Below are 16,909 nucleotides of genomic sequence, written 5' to 3'. Positions count from 1 at the left end.
GATCAGTAGTCCCAGCACTAGAGATTAAGAAAATAGAGTGGCTAGTTAGCTGAATCCAGACAGTCTGGCTCCTACATGAAGTGTGGTTTTTTTCCTTCAACCAACAGGACTGTGGAATACAACTTGTTAAACATTGCTCAACCTATTAGAACAAGTTTAAAAATAGAGCCTAAAAACAACTGTAGGCTATGCCTTTATATGCATGTGAATTTGTTCCAGCATGTCACCCTGGAATGGTAACCACTGAAAAATAGTTTTAAAGTTGAACTACAAATGCAAATAGTACATATTAGTGAAATAAACAAAATTATCTTTTGGAAGTGAAAAAACTTTCACCAAAATAATTGCTGATTTGAGATTTAATGAGAAGATTAAGTGGCAAATAAACCTAGTTAAAATAGTGGTAAGTTACCACTCTAAGGCGGTCTCTACACTAGAGACCTTATAGAGGCACATCGGTACTGCCTCAGCTGTGCTGCTGTAAGGTCTCCCATGTAGCTGTGCTATGCTACTGGTGAGCTCTCTCCTGCTGGCATAAAAATTAAATCCACCCCCAACACGTGGTGGTAGCTATGTCTCCTGCCAATATAGCACTGTTCACACTGGCACTTTTGTCAGTGAAACTTATGTTGATCAGGGGTGTTTTTTCCACACCCCTACTGGCAAAAGGGCTAGTACAGACTAAGCCTAAGGCCCTGTCTACAATAAGTCAAGTTAATGCACATATATTAAAAGGTTTTAAAACCCTTGAGTGGATCTCTCAGGAATAAAAGTAGTTTTAGTTCAGGACACTACTGAGACCATACACAGCTTTAACATCCTTTAATTTATGTGCTGACTTCACACCTTCAGGAAAGTGAAGGCAAATCAATTGCATGGCCCCATACAAATAAACCTTAAGAGCCTGAGCAGTTTAGTATGGTAAAGTCCTAGTTACAGTGTGCCAGGAATTGTTTAGAACAGTGCTTATGTAGACACTGGTGAAGCAGGTCTGGCTCAGAACACAAGTCAGCATGGCTCCTATAGTTCAGTATGTAACAGTTTAAAACACAATAGTTCTCTAGTTTGAGAGAGGGCCTAGAAGCTTGGTTCCTTGCCTTTAGATGGTCTTGCCTAGACACTACTAGCTAAACAAAACAAAAGCTGTACAGCTGTCCTTAATTTGGGCCACAGCTCCTTTTTGGAGGAATAGGCAAAAGGCTCTGACTTGAGAGCCCAGAATTAGACTGCAGCCCTATAGTAAGGTGGAAGGAAAAACAAAATTGTCTCAAAAAGTGAGACAGTTTTAAGGGGGCGGGGGGGAGGGGTGAGGGAGGAGGAGAAGAGGGGTATCTACCAGTCAAATGAATGAAATGTCATGTTTAGGATCAAAAATCCTTGACATACTAGCATGCATCAGGATTTTGATCTACTGATTTGATAGCTCTGCTATTCATCCTAGTTCAGAGATTGCTTTCAGCACCAGGGCTTGAGAATGCAAAAAAGTTTTCCATTTAATACCTGAACAGCCATTTACATTTCCTCCTTAACACAAAATATGAACCCAGGCCCCTTTCAACAGGGGATGCATTAGAACCACACAAATTGACAAATTTTATCCACTGTTAAGTTAGATTAACATAAGTTACTCTTTTACTGAAGTTTCTAAAATAAAATATTGAAATATTCTTCACACACCATAAATCAGGGGTGGGTAAATGATGGCCTGCGGGCCGGATCCAGCCTGCAGGACTTGCTCCCTGTGGTGCTGCAGGCCCTGCGCTGCTCTCAGAAGCAGCCAGCACCACATTCCTGTGGGGGGACGGGGGAGAGAAGGGGAACGGGGATCTGGGGCCAATGGGAGCTTTAGGGGAGGTACCTGGAGGCATGGCAAGGGCAGCACATGGAGCTCTGTGGCCCGTCCCTGCCCCCAGAGGCCGCACAGGGACATGGCGCTGGCTGCCTCCTGGAGCAGTGCAGCGTGGGGCCAGGGCAGGCATGCAGAAAGCCTGCCCTGGCCCCAGTGCACGCTGCTGCCACCCCAGAGCCACTTTAGGTAAGCGGCACTGGGCCAGACCCTGAACCCCTCCTGCACCTCGCACCCCAACCCTGTGCTCCCTCCTGCAGTCCACACCCCTCCTCTACCCCAATCCCTTGCCCTGAGCCTGTTCCTACACACTATACCTTGCACTCCCTCCCACACCCCAACCCTGCATACAATTTCTCCACCCAGATATGGCCCTCAGCCCAAAAGGTTTTCCCACCCCTGCCATAAATTATGGTATGTTCACATTATAACTTAAGCATTGACACCTGGCAAAAAACTTCTAAAGTGGGCAAATGTTTGGATTTTCTACCAATATTGGTTTTGGTTATGCACACACGATAAAGGAGAGAAAGGTGCAAACAGCTTTAGTAGGGCAGAGAAGCTGTCATTACCTTATGCAAGCCTCCCCAACTCCAAAAATATACTGAACCCCCTGCACACCAGTGGCCGACTATCTCCTGCAGAACGCTAGAGCTAGTTGAGATCTGGGAGCATTTTGCTCAAGTCTCTCCTCACTTAGCCCATACCTAGAATTCTGAGATGCTCCACCACATACTTCTCTTAAGGCTGTTTTGCAGTATCATGGTTCATGCTGTCTCTATTCTGGAAGGGTCTCCCTCCATTAAGGACAGCATCGTGGGAATAGGCACAAGAAATTCACTGAACTCTTTGTGGAAGTCAAAAAGGGGGAGGGGAAGAAGTGTCATGTATAGATGCACAAGAGCAGGGGGCAACAATGTTTTGTTTTATACAAGCTAACAGTAGGCAGATTTCTTACACAGAAACTTAGTCAATTATACATGGAACCCTGGTGTAAACTTCAGCATGATTTCTTAATAAGAGTTATTGCAGGAGTTAGGGATGCACATTTGAGCAGGTCAGACTGGTTAAAACTACAGTAAGACAACATATTAAAACTTTCCTAGTCTCTTCTGCAGCTAATAGGTTGAAGCTGCTAAACTGTATCACTTCTAAGATGTGACAACACTGAAGCTGTTTTGCTCTCAAAACACAAGAAAACCTGCTATTGCAATTAGATTAGGCTTGAGCATGCGCCAAAAATCTTCCTGGGGCCCAGTGTATCCCAGGTGTCAATCACATGGGTCAGAGCCTCAACAGCAGGTCTTTAAACTCAGACAAAATGCTCACACCAACGTAAGCAACATCTTTCTAACCCAATCCCAGATACCTCCAATGGAACATGCTAGTATCTTGCCTAATGGCAGAAACACACAAGAGGAACAATTACAGTTAACAGAGGAACAGCCGTGTTAGTCTGTATTCGCAAAAAGAAAAGGAGGACTTGTGGCACCTTAGAGACTAACCAATTTATTTGAGCATGAGCTTTCGTGAGCTACAGCTCACTTCATCAGATGTTTACCGTGGAAACTGCAGCAGACTTTATATACACACAAAAAGAAAAGGAGTACTTGTGGCACCTTAGAGACTAACCAATTTATTTATATACACACAGAAATCATGAAACAATACCTCCTCCCACCCCACTGTCCTGCTGGTAATAGCTTATCTAAAGTGATCAACAGGTGGGCCATTTCCAGCACAAATCCAGGTTTTCTCACCCTCCACCCCCCCACACAAATTCACTCTCCTGCTGGTGCTAGCCCATCCAAAGTGACAACTCTTTACATAATCAAGTCGGGCTATTTCCTGCATAGATCAAGGTAAACCTTGATCTATGCAGGAAATAGCCCGACTTGATTATGTAAAGAGTTGTCACTTTGGATGGGCTAGCACCAGCAGGAGAGTGAATTTGTGTGGGGGGGTGGAGGGTGAGAAAACCTGGATTTGTGCTGGAAATGGCCCACCTGTTGATCACTTTAGATAAGCTATTACCAGCAGGACAGTGGGGTGGGAGGAGGTATTGTTTCATGATTTCTGTGTGTATATAAATAAATTGGTTAGTCTCTAAGGTGCCACAAGTACTCCTTTTCTTTTTGTGTGTATATAAAGTCTGCTGCAGTTTCCACGGTAAACATCTGATGAAGTGAGCTGTAGCTCACGAAAGCTCATGCTCAAATAAATTGGTTAGTCTCTAAGGTGCCACAAGTCCTCCTTTTCTAATTACAGTTAAGTGGTACTTCAACTCTGGACAGAAGGCTCACAAATCCAGTTGTTGCAGTTATCTCTGAAACAGGTCACCTCTACCTACCATGTCTTTAAGACACCTGTGGGGGAAATAATGGATCTTATTTAGAGATCTGAGAAAGCAAAGTATCAGATTATCTTTCCCCTCTGGGTTTACACTATTCATTTGTCTTTCAGTTTTGAAGAGTCAAATAGCTAGCTGCCTCTCACTTCAGCAGGTGCAGGTAAAGCCCCAAAATTCAATTTTATTCACTACTGGCTTGCAGTGTAACTTAACCATCCAGTTTCAAAGCAAAATACTACCACAACAACCCATTCCTCCATTAGCCTGGTTCTTCCATTTTTTGTTAAGAAGTTGTATTCAGTTTAGTCTACAGTTAATCAACAGAAGGTTTCTATAATACAAAGCCACACTATAAAATTGCTATTTAAAAAGGCTACTACATCCAAGCTATGGCCTATATTAAACTAAAAATATTAACAAATGCTCAACTCAGAAGAGTATATTATTTTTTGAGCATTTAAGCCTTCATTTTCTACTCTCCCTCCCCTCTTCCCCCTCTCAAGTTCTAGAGACCACTCCATCCAAGTCACCATTACTCCAGAGGCACTGTACCACTAAAGTTTCCCCAGCCAACAGTGCCCCCAGGACTCTATGCTATATAATACAGAAAAGTTAGTGGACCCTTATGTCTGTCATACCCTCATCTTTCCCCCCTACCCCTCTGGGCTGGATGGAGAAAAGGAAGTAGTGCTGTGCAGGCAACACTGCCTATCATAACAGAATGGGATACGTCTACATGCAGCAGAACCCTCAGCTCCAGCATGAAATCCAAGGGGCACCAGCTAGTCCTAAGTGCGCCTCATTAACCAAATAAAGTTTTGTATTCAGTCACTTCACATTAAGAAGAGGTACAATTCCAATTTAAGGCAACTGAGGGCAACTCTACACTACACCGATGCAGCTGTGCCATTGTAGCAGGTCTAAAGATATGCTACGCTGACGGGAGAGTGCTCTCCTGTTGGCATAATTATTCCACCTTGGCAAGAAGTGGAAGCTGCAATAGCAGCTGTGTGGACAGTGCAAAAGTCACATTTCTGGGGGCAAAGAGAGCTTTTTCCACTCCTGAGCAATGCAAGTTAGACAGACTCAAGCAGTAGTGGAGGTGTACCGCAGTAGCTCAAGCAGTAGCGGAGGTGAGTTATTTAGACTAAACGGGATAGTCTCTACTGTTAAAGAGAGCAAATACCTTTATCTGGCCCTCTTTTCCTCTGCCCTGTTGCCCCTTTTTGTAAGGCTCTGCTTGTGCCTCATTACTTTTCTGCTTCCCCTCCCCTCCTAGTTTGTGCCAAGGTTGCTCATATGGGCTCTATACAGCTCTTGTGGCATACATACCAAAGCACCACAATCAAATAGATGTATATTTGTTTTCACTGTGCTCCTATGACAACATAAGATATGCACTGTGATTAAGAACAGCACAGGCATTCTCCGCTACTGTAGTGGCAGGGACAGAGGAATAGTAAAGTGGTGGAGATTCTGGAACAAATCTTTGCAGATCCAGATAGATCAACAACTCCAATAGCTTCAAGTATCTAAATTAAGCAAGTATGCTTTTGTAAATGTAATCACACGTTTCTAGAACAAAATATTTTGTGTTTAATATATTAAAAAATAAGATCATTTCCTTCAATGTGTCATTGCCAGATATTCAGCTGACATGCTCCTTAAAAAAAAGCCTCTCAAACTTACTGCATCTTTTCATAAAGAAGACTGAATACAGAAGTTAATCCCCAAGATGTGATCTTAACAATAAAGTAAGTTTGACAGTCCAAGTTCTTAAACCTTTGAGCCTCAAATAATTAAGTTAGCCATCTATATTTCAGTGTAATCTCTGCATTTGTCTTGAATTATATGTAGGAAATTAAAATAAAAAAAGGAGAACACTATTTGATGTTGGATAGAAAGGAGGCCCTTCTCCCTTAGTGAAGTTATTTGCAACTATGCAAGAGTACTCAGAATACCTCTCAAAGTAGCATAGATGCCAGTCACTCCAGGGCTATATGTCAGGCTAAGAGGCTGTAACTGGGACCACATTTAGTTATGCAACTAGACTCCAACCCACCCATGTGACTTACAGATAAGTCTTGATTTGTGTAAGTTGGTAGCAAATATTTGTAGTATTTTTAATGCAACAGTACACAACCTCCACGATAAGACATCAGACAATGCATATTTAAGCTCCCCTTCCTTGCTCACTACTGTCTGGAAAGAGAGGTATATGTAAACAGAATACAAGTGAACAATTTAACACATTAGTCCCTCTATGGAGAGAGCATAGACTCCTCTAGTTTTAAATTTGCTAATTTTTTGTTCAGTCTAGTTTTAAGTATGGCATCTTTAAAAGACTACCAGGATTACATATATATTATATATAAACACACACAAATCCAAGAGTTAATACATTGGTGCAATTGCAATACTTCAAATCATAGATTTTCTATATATCTGTAGTCTGAACTACCTGTTATTTAACTGGATCATGTTCTCTAAGTGAGAGAGGCTGTTCCACTGGAAAAGCTGGTATCACCCCCAAAAAATATTAGTCAACTTTCATGACTGGTCAATCCTATGAAGAACCTTCATCATTCTTCCTTAGTAAGCCACCTCTGCAAGTCAGTCCAATGTTGAGAGGGAGCAGGCATCAGCTCACAAAAAGGAGTATATTTGCAAACTGTGCAGAGGTGGACTAGGATAGTTAAGTGTCTCACTAAGATGGAGACACCAACAAGCACTACCACAGGATATCTAACATAGAAGGAGTTGCTCTTACAAGTGAAATAAGGAGAGTCAGGCATTTTAGTCACCAAAGTGGATCGCAAATGTGACCTAATTTAGATAGCAGCAATCAGACGCCTTACAACCTTGTCCGGGAGTTGTGAAAAACATTACTCTCCACCCCCATACCCTCACGGAAAGAGGGCTGGGACAGGAAGAACGAGAACTTTCCTCTGCAACAGCCAAGCTCAATGCAGAGAAGAGGTGCAGGAGGAATGAACTTCCCCCAGAAGGAGCTGCCACATCCTGGGGGTGGGGAATAGGACAAGAAGCGAGAACTTTCTTCAGCAGCACCAGCTACACCCTTGTACAGACGGGTAATAGGGAAGGGAAATAAAAATCCACCCAGACTCTCCAGCCTGGGGCGGGGATGATGGGGCGGGGAAGGAAGCGCGGACTCTCCCCAGCAGCAGCCACCGTCTCCGCCAACTTGGTCTGCAGCCAAACAACCCCACAAGAATGCAACGCGGTCACATGACCTCCGGCGGACGTGCAGCTCCCGTCCCTCTCCAGGGAGACCCTACGCCATCTTGTACTGACGCAGTTACAAATACAGGCACAGCTTGGCCCGCTCCCCCCGCTTATCTCCTCGGTCTCGGCACCGCTTGGGTGATGGTTGTCAAGGCCTTCTCGTTCCCTTCCCATGAGCTTGCCTCAGTCTCCGAGCCCTCACGGACTCCCCAGCGCCGGGATCATGGCGCCCGTTTTCTCCCTTTGCACCAGCCTCCCCCGACAGCTCCTCAGCCCTGCCCAGCTGCGGCTGCCCCTACTGCAAGATGATGTCAGCAGCAGCCAATCCGGGCGCGCCTGGGCAGCCGAGCCAGCCTGGCGATTGGCTTCAATGCGGTCCGCTCCCCCCTCCTCTCCCGCCTGACTCAGTCCTCACCGCGGTTCGCTGCGGAGAAATGGCCAAGGCAGAGGTGGGGGAGGGGAAAGAAGGGGAAAAAAAACAACAACAAAACCAAACCCACCAAGGTAGCAGCCGCCATTTCGCGCAACAACAGGCAGAACCCGAGCGAGCAGCCCAACCAAGCGCCCTATGGAGAGAGAAAGAGAGAGAGATAGAGACACACACACACGAGTTAGACAGGAAAAAATACCCTCAGACTCCGCCAGGGCCACAAGACGTTTAATCACTCCCTCCCCCCATACTCGATGCCTCGTTACAGCCGCCTCCTCTGCATCCAGATCCCTTCCTCTCGACTCCTTCCCGCCGCAGCAGCGGCGGCGGCGGTTCTTTACAGCCCCTCTGTGCCCAAAGTACGGGGAAGGCGAGGCTCTAGCGCCGCTGCTAGCGGCTTCTCCGACCACCCGCTTGTGGCGGCTCCATCGAGGCAAGGTAAAGAGCTGCCAGCCCAGCTTTTATGTGGTGCCCCGAGTTTGCGCACTGAAGGAGGCTCGCTCAGCCCCTGGTGGGCGTCGAATGAAACCCCAGCCGCCGCCGCCGCCGCCTCCCCTCCCTCACCCAGCCATCACCGGAGCGGCGGAAGCCAGGCGCGGAATGCGGGGCGGTGTGTGGGCACCACACGCAGGGAGGGGATGTGAGGGAAGGGCAGGAGCTCAACATAAACAGCGGGGCTTGCGCCTGCCTCCCACACATTTACCTCTTGCTCTGCCCGTGGCGAGTCCACATCAGGGCTGCCCCAGAACTGCCCCCACAAGTGTCATTCGCTAAAGGGGAGCCTGGCAGGCAGAGCTGACCCTAATGCCCCAGTCTCGTTCCTTGGAGGAGGAGGTTCCCCGAGGCAGGCCTGGGCTAAACTTCAGTTACTTGTGGAGAGACTTCCTCTGCCGGACCTGCCTCACGTCTCCACTAACTGGAGGGGGAGATCCCCTCAGCCAGCAACCCTCCATCGTTCACCAAATGGGTTTCAGTCTCTTATCCCCCGTCTCACTCTGCGTGGGGGAGATTGCCTCGGTCTGGCCGCCTCCCCCACAGTCTGTGTGTGTCAGGAGGGCTGGCCGAGGCTCACCAGAGGTCAGAGGGTAGGCTGGCGCAGGTGGTAGGCTGAAGACAGGTTTCGGTGTCTGCGTCCCTGCGGAAGACAAGGTCTCGCTCCGCGCTTTAGGTCCTCCGCAGCATCATTTTGGGCCCGAGCCCCCCCACCGCCAGTGGACTCCGCTGCACGATCGCCCCGAGCCTCCACCCAGACACAGTTCTCTCGCCCTTGCCGTTCCCTAGGCTGCCCCTTTCGAGCATTTTTCGATCGAGGTCGCGCTCCCTGGCCCCGGCCGTCGAACAATTTAATATCGTGAGGAAACCCCCTTTGTGAAATGGACATAGCACGAGGGAGGACTTAACGGACAGACTGCGCTCCAGCCCACAAGCAAAATGGCGACCGTTTGGCTTCGCCCTGGTAACCTTGCCCCTGCCGGGCGGGACGGGTAAGCCCCGTGCAGTGGGAGGGAGGGGAGAGCGGAGGACGCCATTTTCCCAGAGAGAGGCAGTGACATAGAGGGAGCGTAGGAGGCTGAGAGGAGGGAGACGGGAGCAGCAGCGGCAGCGGGGTTTGTACACGGGTCCCAAGGCAAAGGCGCTGCCGAGCTGGTCCCTGCAGGGTTCTGAGTACCGAGCCGGTCTGGGGGACCCCTCTGCTCACTCCTCTTTACCAGAGCCAGCTAAGGGCTGCGTCCTGCCCAGGCTAGGGATATCCGCAGTGGGGCCGTTGCATTGTTTTGGTTGGGATAGGAAAGGGACTCAGCTAAGGGGGAGCTGCTGCCTGGCCTGTGATCATTACAGGTGAGTCTCCTGTTATGATTATCATTCCTGCCGAGGGGGAAGGGGGGTTCCTAGTAAGAGTTAAAACGTTAGGGAGGCATCGCTTTACATCTGGGAGGGGTGGGGTGTGAGGTCCGCTCCCCCCTGAACCGTGCATGATTCTGTATAAATTGCTTTGGGTTGTGTTCCATGTTCTATGGGTTGGTTTTAAAATGAAAGGGAGTCGTTATATCTTGTGAATATGGCGGGTTACTGTGACTGGAGGCGCCGAGGGGATTTTTTTTTTTGGCAGTTATGCCGGATTTATGCATTATGATTAAAACCAAACAAACCCAAGAGGGGCTATTATGTGACATACAACATAAATTTCTGTAGACCCAGCGTTTAAGAGCAGGCATTTGTAACAGTATGATTGCGTATTGGGTTGTATGTATGAAGCTTAGGAAATAGTCTCCCTTATCCTGCATATTTTTGTTTTGTGATGCTAAAATGGCTCGTTATAGGCCTAATCTCTCTCCCTTCCACACCCCCATCTCCCTCCCTCTCTCCCTCCCTCCCTTTTAACATCTCTTCTGTGGTGTAACCTGGTCAAACGGAAAACAGTTCTAAAGAGTTTCTGTGTCAATTTAAAAGGGGATGATTCTCCCCACCCCCTTTGTAGCGACGGTAAGGAGCCTAAGGTATATTTAAAATACTCATCTTCGCCTCCTTGTTTTAGTTTTTATATCTGGCATTCCTGTTTCCTTGTGTGGCACATCTAAATCTTTTTTTTTTTTAATTAAAAGGCATTAGTGGAGTAGACCCTACTGCTGCAGATGTAGGGGAGGAGAAACAAACGGTCCACTGTGTAGTACTAAATAGGGGAGAAGAAATATAAGTAGTCCGATTAGAAAGGTTCTGTATTCCTTTATATTCAGTCATTTAGGAATGTCCGGTAGTTAAAAGCCCTGAGGTTCCTAAAATTGTATACACTACATTTGATTAAAGTCGAACTTAAGAATGTTTAGCCTTAGTTTATGTACATCATACTAAAGGGATTAGTAACGAAAAGGCTTTTTTGTTTTTTGAGACCTACCTCAGTGAACTGAAAGAGATGGCTATGACCATAGGTAGGATACCTAAATACTTGACCATAAACATTGTACTTTTTAAGTTACTTATGGTAAATGTGGAGTAAAAATTGTAATTTCCCTCTTTTGTCCTTTAGAGATTCTAAAAATGGCGGCCCCAGGCTGATGTTGTGGTAATCTAATCAGCTCGGGTCCTCCACACCCCATGCAGTGCGTTTGTCTGCAGCACATTACTGGCTTGTTATGTTTAAATGAAAGGCTGTTTTCTTCAAATCATGTACAAAACATGTCTTGATTTTCTATGAATAAAATGCTGTATCCCAGCTGATTAATTTTACTGGTTATGTGTGTGAAAGGCAAACGAACGAGACCACTCTCACCGGTGGGGGTGGGGGAGACGATGGACTCAAGTAGCTTCTTGGGGGGGGTGTTTGTATCTTGTGTGATGTGATATGCATGCCATATTAATCTCTTCACTTTTGTTTTAATAATGTTTTGGAATAATTCCTATATCCATGCTAGTTAATCTAGATATGTATCGCAATACGTCTGTTACTAACACAAGGACCAGTAATACTTAGGATTATTTTAATCTTTTGTCTTTTTTTTATAACTAAATTCTTAGTCATTGCTTTTGTGAATGTCAGGTTAATCTTTGACAGAATACTTTTTTTTACTGGAGATGGTGGTGGTAGTTTGGGAATACTAGTTTAACATTTTGATGTTACTGTTCAAGGAATTATCCAGACAAGATTAAAACCTGTTACTTTGCTTCTTCAGATGTAAGGCTTTCTTGCCCATGTGTAATTTTTCAGCATACGAATCTTTTTTTGTTGTTAACTCATTAAATATATATAGTGTAAAGTGTAAAAACTCTCATACTGTACATAAACATTTAAGTGAAACTACAGTACCTAGTCTTTCTTTCTTCCTGTCCCAAATGACATATGAACCTTTTAGTATCATCATAAAGAAGATGGGGGGAGGGGAGGTGGAGAAGCAAGGAAGCATTCTTTTAGTAGTTGATATATTGAATGCAAAATTGAAAGCCACAAATCTCAGGAAACTTGTCATGTTTTTAGTATGTTAAACTAAGATTACAAAAGGTAAATAGAAATTTGTAAATTCAAACTCCTGCTGTCTCTACTTTAATGAGATGCAAGTTCCCATTTTAGTATATTACTGGAACCTTCTGGATTTTAAGAGCCAAATGTGAAATACTATTCCAGTAGCAAACCATTTTTCAGTGCATGAATAATTTTAACTTTACGAATATTACTTTGCACTGCTATGGAAGAATAGATAATTTGTTCTTTATATCTGTATCAGCTAAGCAATAAGACTTTGAAGGTATGCATTAACAGCACTGCAAGGCATACCTTGTGTGTGGTGAGGCCAAAGGCTTGAGTGACTTAAACCACACAAGTAGTGCATTAATAGGACAGGGCATGCATTACTGGTCCAACATATTGCTATAATATGAATTTTTAAAATTTAAATCCATATATTATTTCACTCAGTTATATATTTTTAATAATTTGTGGATGGCTAAAGGGTCTGTGGTAAACTTATGGGGTTTTCTTGATTAGAATTCTGGTAATTTCCATAGGTTTCTGTTTTTGATTCTGTTGTCTACATTTCTAATGCTAATAGGATTTGTGTGCAAATATCAAGAAGCAAAGGGGTATATCTTGCCCCTTTAGGTGGTAATTTCAATATGACTGGGGTCACAAAAGCAGAATCTGAGGTATACGCTGCAACACTTGGTTTAAAACAAACAATATCCTATACCTTAAAGGTGATATGAAAATCGTCTGTTGTCTAAGTAACATCTTTACCACTAGACTTCCTTGGAAATCAGAAGGTCTTTCTTGGTGACCTTGTGTGAGTCACTTTACCTTTCTCTGTTTCTCCATCTGTAAAATGGGGTTGGTAATACTTTACCTCACAAGGTGCTTTAAGGCTAAATTCATTAATGTTTTTGAGGAGCTTGGATATTATTATGAGGATGATTAACACAGTAAAATCTATAAATAAATCCAGCAAATTTTAAATTTAAAAAATTGTCCATGAGACTTAGTTTGAAATCTCAACATTTCTGACACTCTGTTTTAAGGTCCAATGTGTTTCCAAATGTCAGACTTAATATCTGGGTAGTCCCTCAGTAATCTGGGCTCCAAGTACTAAAACCATCTATATATTTTTGGTCATCTGCATTTGGAATGACTTTAGTGATCTGGGAAATACCTTAGGATACCACGGTATGCATCCGATGAAGTGAGCTGTAGCTCACGAAAGCTCATGCTCAAATAAATTGGTTAGTCTCTAAGGTGCCACAAGTACTCCTTTTCTTTTTGCGAAGACAGACTAACACAGCTGTTACTCTGAAACCAGAGAAAAATATTGGGGATGGTAAATACTTTTTTAGCATATTTGCATGAGAGTACTAGGACTCAGATTATTTCTCTGGATTAGATTTCTGTGGTTTAGTTTTCCTGTGTGTATAATTGGTTTAATATTTTGTTGAGGATTGATTGATGTTTATTAAGTACTTTGATAGCTTCTTATTTGTTAAACTAAACTTTCATTGGAATCTTACTGGCAATTTTTTTTATTAAAAGGTACATTGTTTTTAGTTGGGACTTTGAGAAACAGCAAGAATATAGAAATTTGACTTCAAAATTTTAGATTCCTTAAAGGTCTGCAGGATTATCCTTAGAGCCCCAGTCCCCAAGGACTTAAGCACATGCTTAACTTTGTCTAATATGACTTCAGTAGGATTAATTGAAGAGCATAAAGCAGTGGTGGGCAACCTGTGGTCCATGGGCCACACGCGGCCCATTAGGGTAATCCCCTGGCAGACAGCGAGACAGTTTGTTTACATTGACTGTCCGCAGGCACGGCCACTCGCAGCTTCCAGTGGCCACGGTTCACCATTCCCGGTCAATGGGAGCTGCGGGAAGCGACGCAGGCCATGAGGATATGCTGGCTTCCTGATTTTTGTGACATCAACACATTTATTTATATTTGTTTATAAATCTCTCAAAAGCAAATTCCGTTGGGACTGTGACCCAGGAACAGGTAGTGCATTTAAACAACCACGATACAGATACAGTAAGTCAGAATTGATATTAGGATTGAAAGTATATCTTCAGTTTTATAGGGATGTCCTACCTATGTGGCCTTCAGTTGAATTCTGAATACATCTCTTAAGAATCTGTATTTATGTTTTCCATAGTTTGAAAGCTAAAACTTTAACTTCACTGAGAAGCAGGTTTCTCTCTAATTACAATTATTTATGTATTATTTTGTTTCTATTCTTATCAGACACAAGCTAAAAATTTAAATGAAAGTTAATCCTGCCTCCTAAAATAATATTTAATTGTCTCTTGCACAAGATTTTGGACCCTCTTCATACTACAAAGGAAGAAATTGTAATTTTGCTGTAATTTCCCAAGATGAAACTCTGCTAATGCTGTCTTTGTAGTCTTGTTAAAATGGAGTATAGCAACAGTTTCTAAAAAACGTATATGTAAATGCTGCTGGACTTTTGTATATTAGCCACTAGAAATTTGTGAGATCACTGAAATTTTTCTTTCAAATTTCATAAAGATTGTTGTGCTGGTAGACAATTACTCAGATAAATTTATAGAACTGTCCATAAAGATGAACTTTTACTATTATATAATACATTTTAAGGATCACTGTGAGCCTTAAGTAGAGACTGCAGTTTATTCTACTAAATGATAACTTATTATTTGTCAGATATCTGGTTACTTTACTGTTTCTCTTTCTTTAATTAAGCCTCACTGCCAAAATATCAATGCCTTGGATCCCTTTATTCAAAGGACTAGGAATATTTTAAATAGCTCAAGTTTGTAAGGTGTTCCAACATATTAACTTTTTTTTCCTTAAAATTTTCTAACTTAACAAGTTTTAGAAATATTATGCTGGATGTAATTGACAATTTTGTTAACTTTCATTATGTCTTCACTAGTCAGTGGAAGATTACTCCTCAACTAGTAGGTGTGGTTATAATAGGGCCATGTTTAGAGCCATCTGTCTGTTACATCAGGCAATTGGTATTCTTTGCCTAGACAGCTGATCATGTCTTAAGAGTTGGTTTGAGAGACTCTTTAAATGGTGTGAAAATATTTTTCACAGTAGATATATTTATTTTGAATTGAGGATCAGTTATCTAGTTGGGGTGGTTCAATTTTAAGTATAAACTTTAAGCAAACTGATAAAACCCCACTTCTGAGATTTTTTAATAATTATGCAAATTCAAAAAAAAATTAAAAATAGAAACTGGAAATGTTTCCTCCCTCAAGGGATTTTTTTTTTTTAAGTCATTCACTTCCTGTCCCTGCTGTTTGCTCTCATTCACTTCCAAGTAGCTGTTGTGCTTGACTTAGGAAGTTTTCTGCATGTTTGTGTTTGCATCCAACAAAGATACCGAGTAGTCAAAAGTCACAACTCCTGCCTGTGTCATTTGGAAATGAATGTTAAAACCATCATGGGCTAATGCTACAACAGAGGTCAGCTCAGAATTATGCTGTCACAATTTGAAAAACAAACAAACAAAAAAACCCTATAAAAATTAACTTTTCTTCCTAAGAAGAGAAAGCACCAAGCTACCAAAATAAATAGAAATTAGAGTCCCTAAATATAACATAATTGCAAATTGAGTAATTTAGTTTTGGATGGACATTGCAACTGAAAATGTTAGTGATCAGTGCAATGTCTTGAAAATGAGAACTGTAGTTTGAAGGGGATTGAAAATGCTTAAATTCTGTGTGCTGTGACTTTCTTGAACGTGGCTGAAAGAACTCTTGGGATTAAAACATGTAACAATATGTATAATGATATTATAACCAAGAAATCTAGCCCAGATTGGTTTTTTTGTATTTATACAAAAACAGTATTTATATAAAACAGTATTTTTTGTATTTATAGAGAGGAAACTGCCAACACTGAGGAAAAATTAAAAATTCCGATTTATTTTAAGGTTTAAAACTTCCAGTCTTCCTGGGTTTGGATTCCCAGACTAAAACGTAAGGAGATCAGACCTTCTTCCAATTCCTGCAGGTTTTCCCAAGACACAAGTGGAAGCTCTAATCCAGCATCTATTCAGACTAAATGCAACATATGGAAGTGGGGTGAAAACTACATGTGTGGGAATCCTATATCAGTGGAAAAAAATTAGAATAAAATAGAAGAGTTTAGCTGAAAGGTCAGTCTTTGACTCAAATGAAATAATTTATCCTCTGTGTATTACAAATTTGTAATACCAAGTGGAACAAAAACTACACCAGAATCTCTCGATACCTGAGAGTTTTTTCCATGCTATTTATCAACTGAGAGTTGTAATTGTATCTGGTGAAGGCAGTAAAACATTTGGTATGCTTTTGTCTCAGTTATAGGAAATACATGGTTAAAGTTTATTACTTACTTCTGCCTATAATAAAATAATGCAAAACAACCCACCCCTGATTTAAATACCGCATTCAGAACTCAGATTCGGAATATGTTTCTTGAAAGATTTGTTATAATCAAGAATTTTCAGTGGATGAACCAGTGATAAGTAAACTGTCACACATCAAAGAAAATCAATCCATAGCTTGCCACCCCACTAGATGAGATGTGCTTATTGAATATTGATTACACATAAATGCAGAAATACTCTACTTATTTGAAATGCTCTTTGTGAATTTTGATGGTGTTATATGGTAATGAACTTTGAGATCTATGGAAGCTTTGACTCTGTAGTACACTTTCATAGAGAATAGTTTTATTAACATCTTTAAAATATCCCACTGTAATCTACTGCTTAATAAGTATGTCAGATCATATGTTTGGAAGGAAACAACTGGTAGGAAGAACGATTTAGGAAAACAAGTTTTGTTCTACTGTGTCACTCTTTTACTAATTTTGTTAGCTTGATGTGTCCTATGAGGTCTTACCTAAAAGCATTTTGCATGTAACAGTAATAGTTATGATACAGAATTATTGTGAATGAGGTGACAGTCACTGTTTAATACAAACCAACCAGTATTTCCTGTAAACTGATAAAGAACAAAATTTTGCAATGTCCATGCTAAAAGAATAAACTTTTCCACCATGCTTGTTGGTTTCCCCCCATTTTACCA

The 16,909-nt window shown here is 42.4% G+C and overlaps 1 protein-coding gene across 4 annotated transcripts in view; it reads left to right on the top strand.

Annotated features, from left to right (window-relative positions):
* The first annotated feature begins 9,369 nt into the window (after positions 1-9,369).
* The window catches only part of KMT2E (lysine methyltransferase 2E (inactive)), a 118,655-nt gene continuing 111,115 nt past the window's right edge, over positions 9,370-16,909 (top strand). For all 4 annotated transcript variants that reach the window (XM_073328500.1, XM_073328501.1, XM_073328498.1 and 1 more), the window contains exon 1: positions 9,370-9,711. The gene's annotated coding sequence lies outside the window, so the exon portion shown is untranslated. The remainder of the gene's footprint in view (positions 9,712-16,909) is intronic.

Source organism: Lepidochelys kempii, chromosome 1 (assembly GCF_965140265.1).
Source record: "Lepidochelys kempii isolate rLepKem1 chromosome 1, rLepKem1.hap2, whole genome shotgun sequence".
In the NCBI taxonomy this organism is placed as follows: domain Eukaryota; kingdom Metazoa; phylum Chordata; order Testudines; family Cheloniidae; genus Lepidochelys; species Lepidochelys kempii.
The sequence above is the reverse complement of the archived record's forward strand: the minus strand, read 5'-3'. Positions and strand labels throughout refer to the sequence as shown.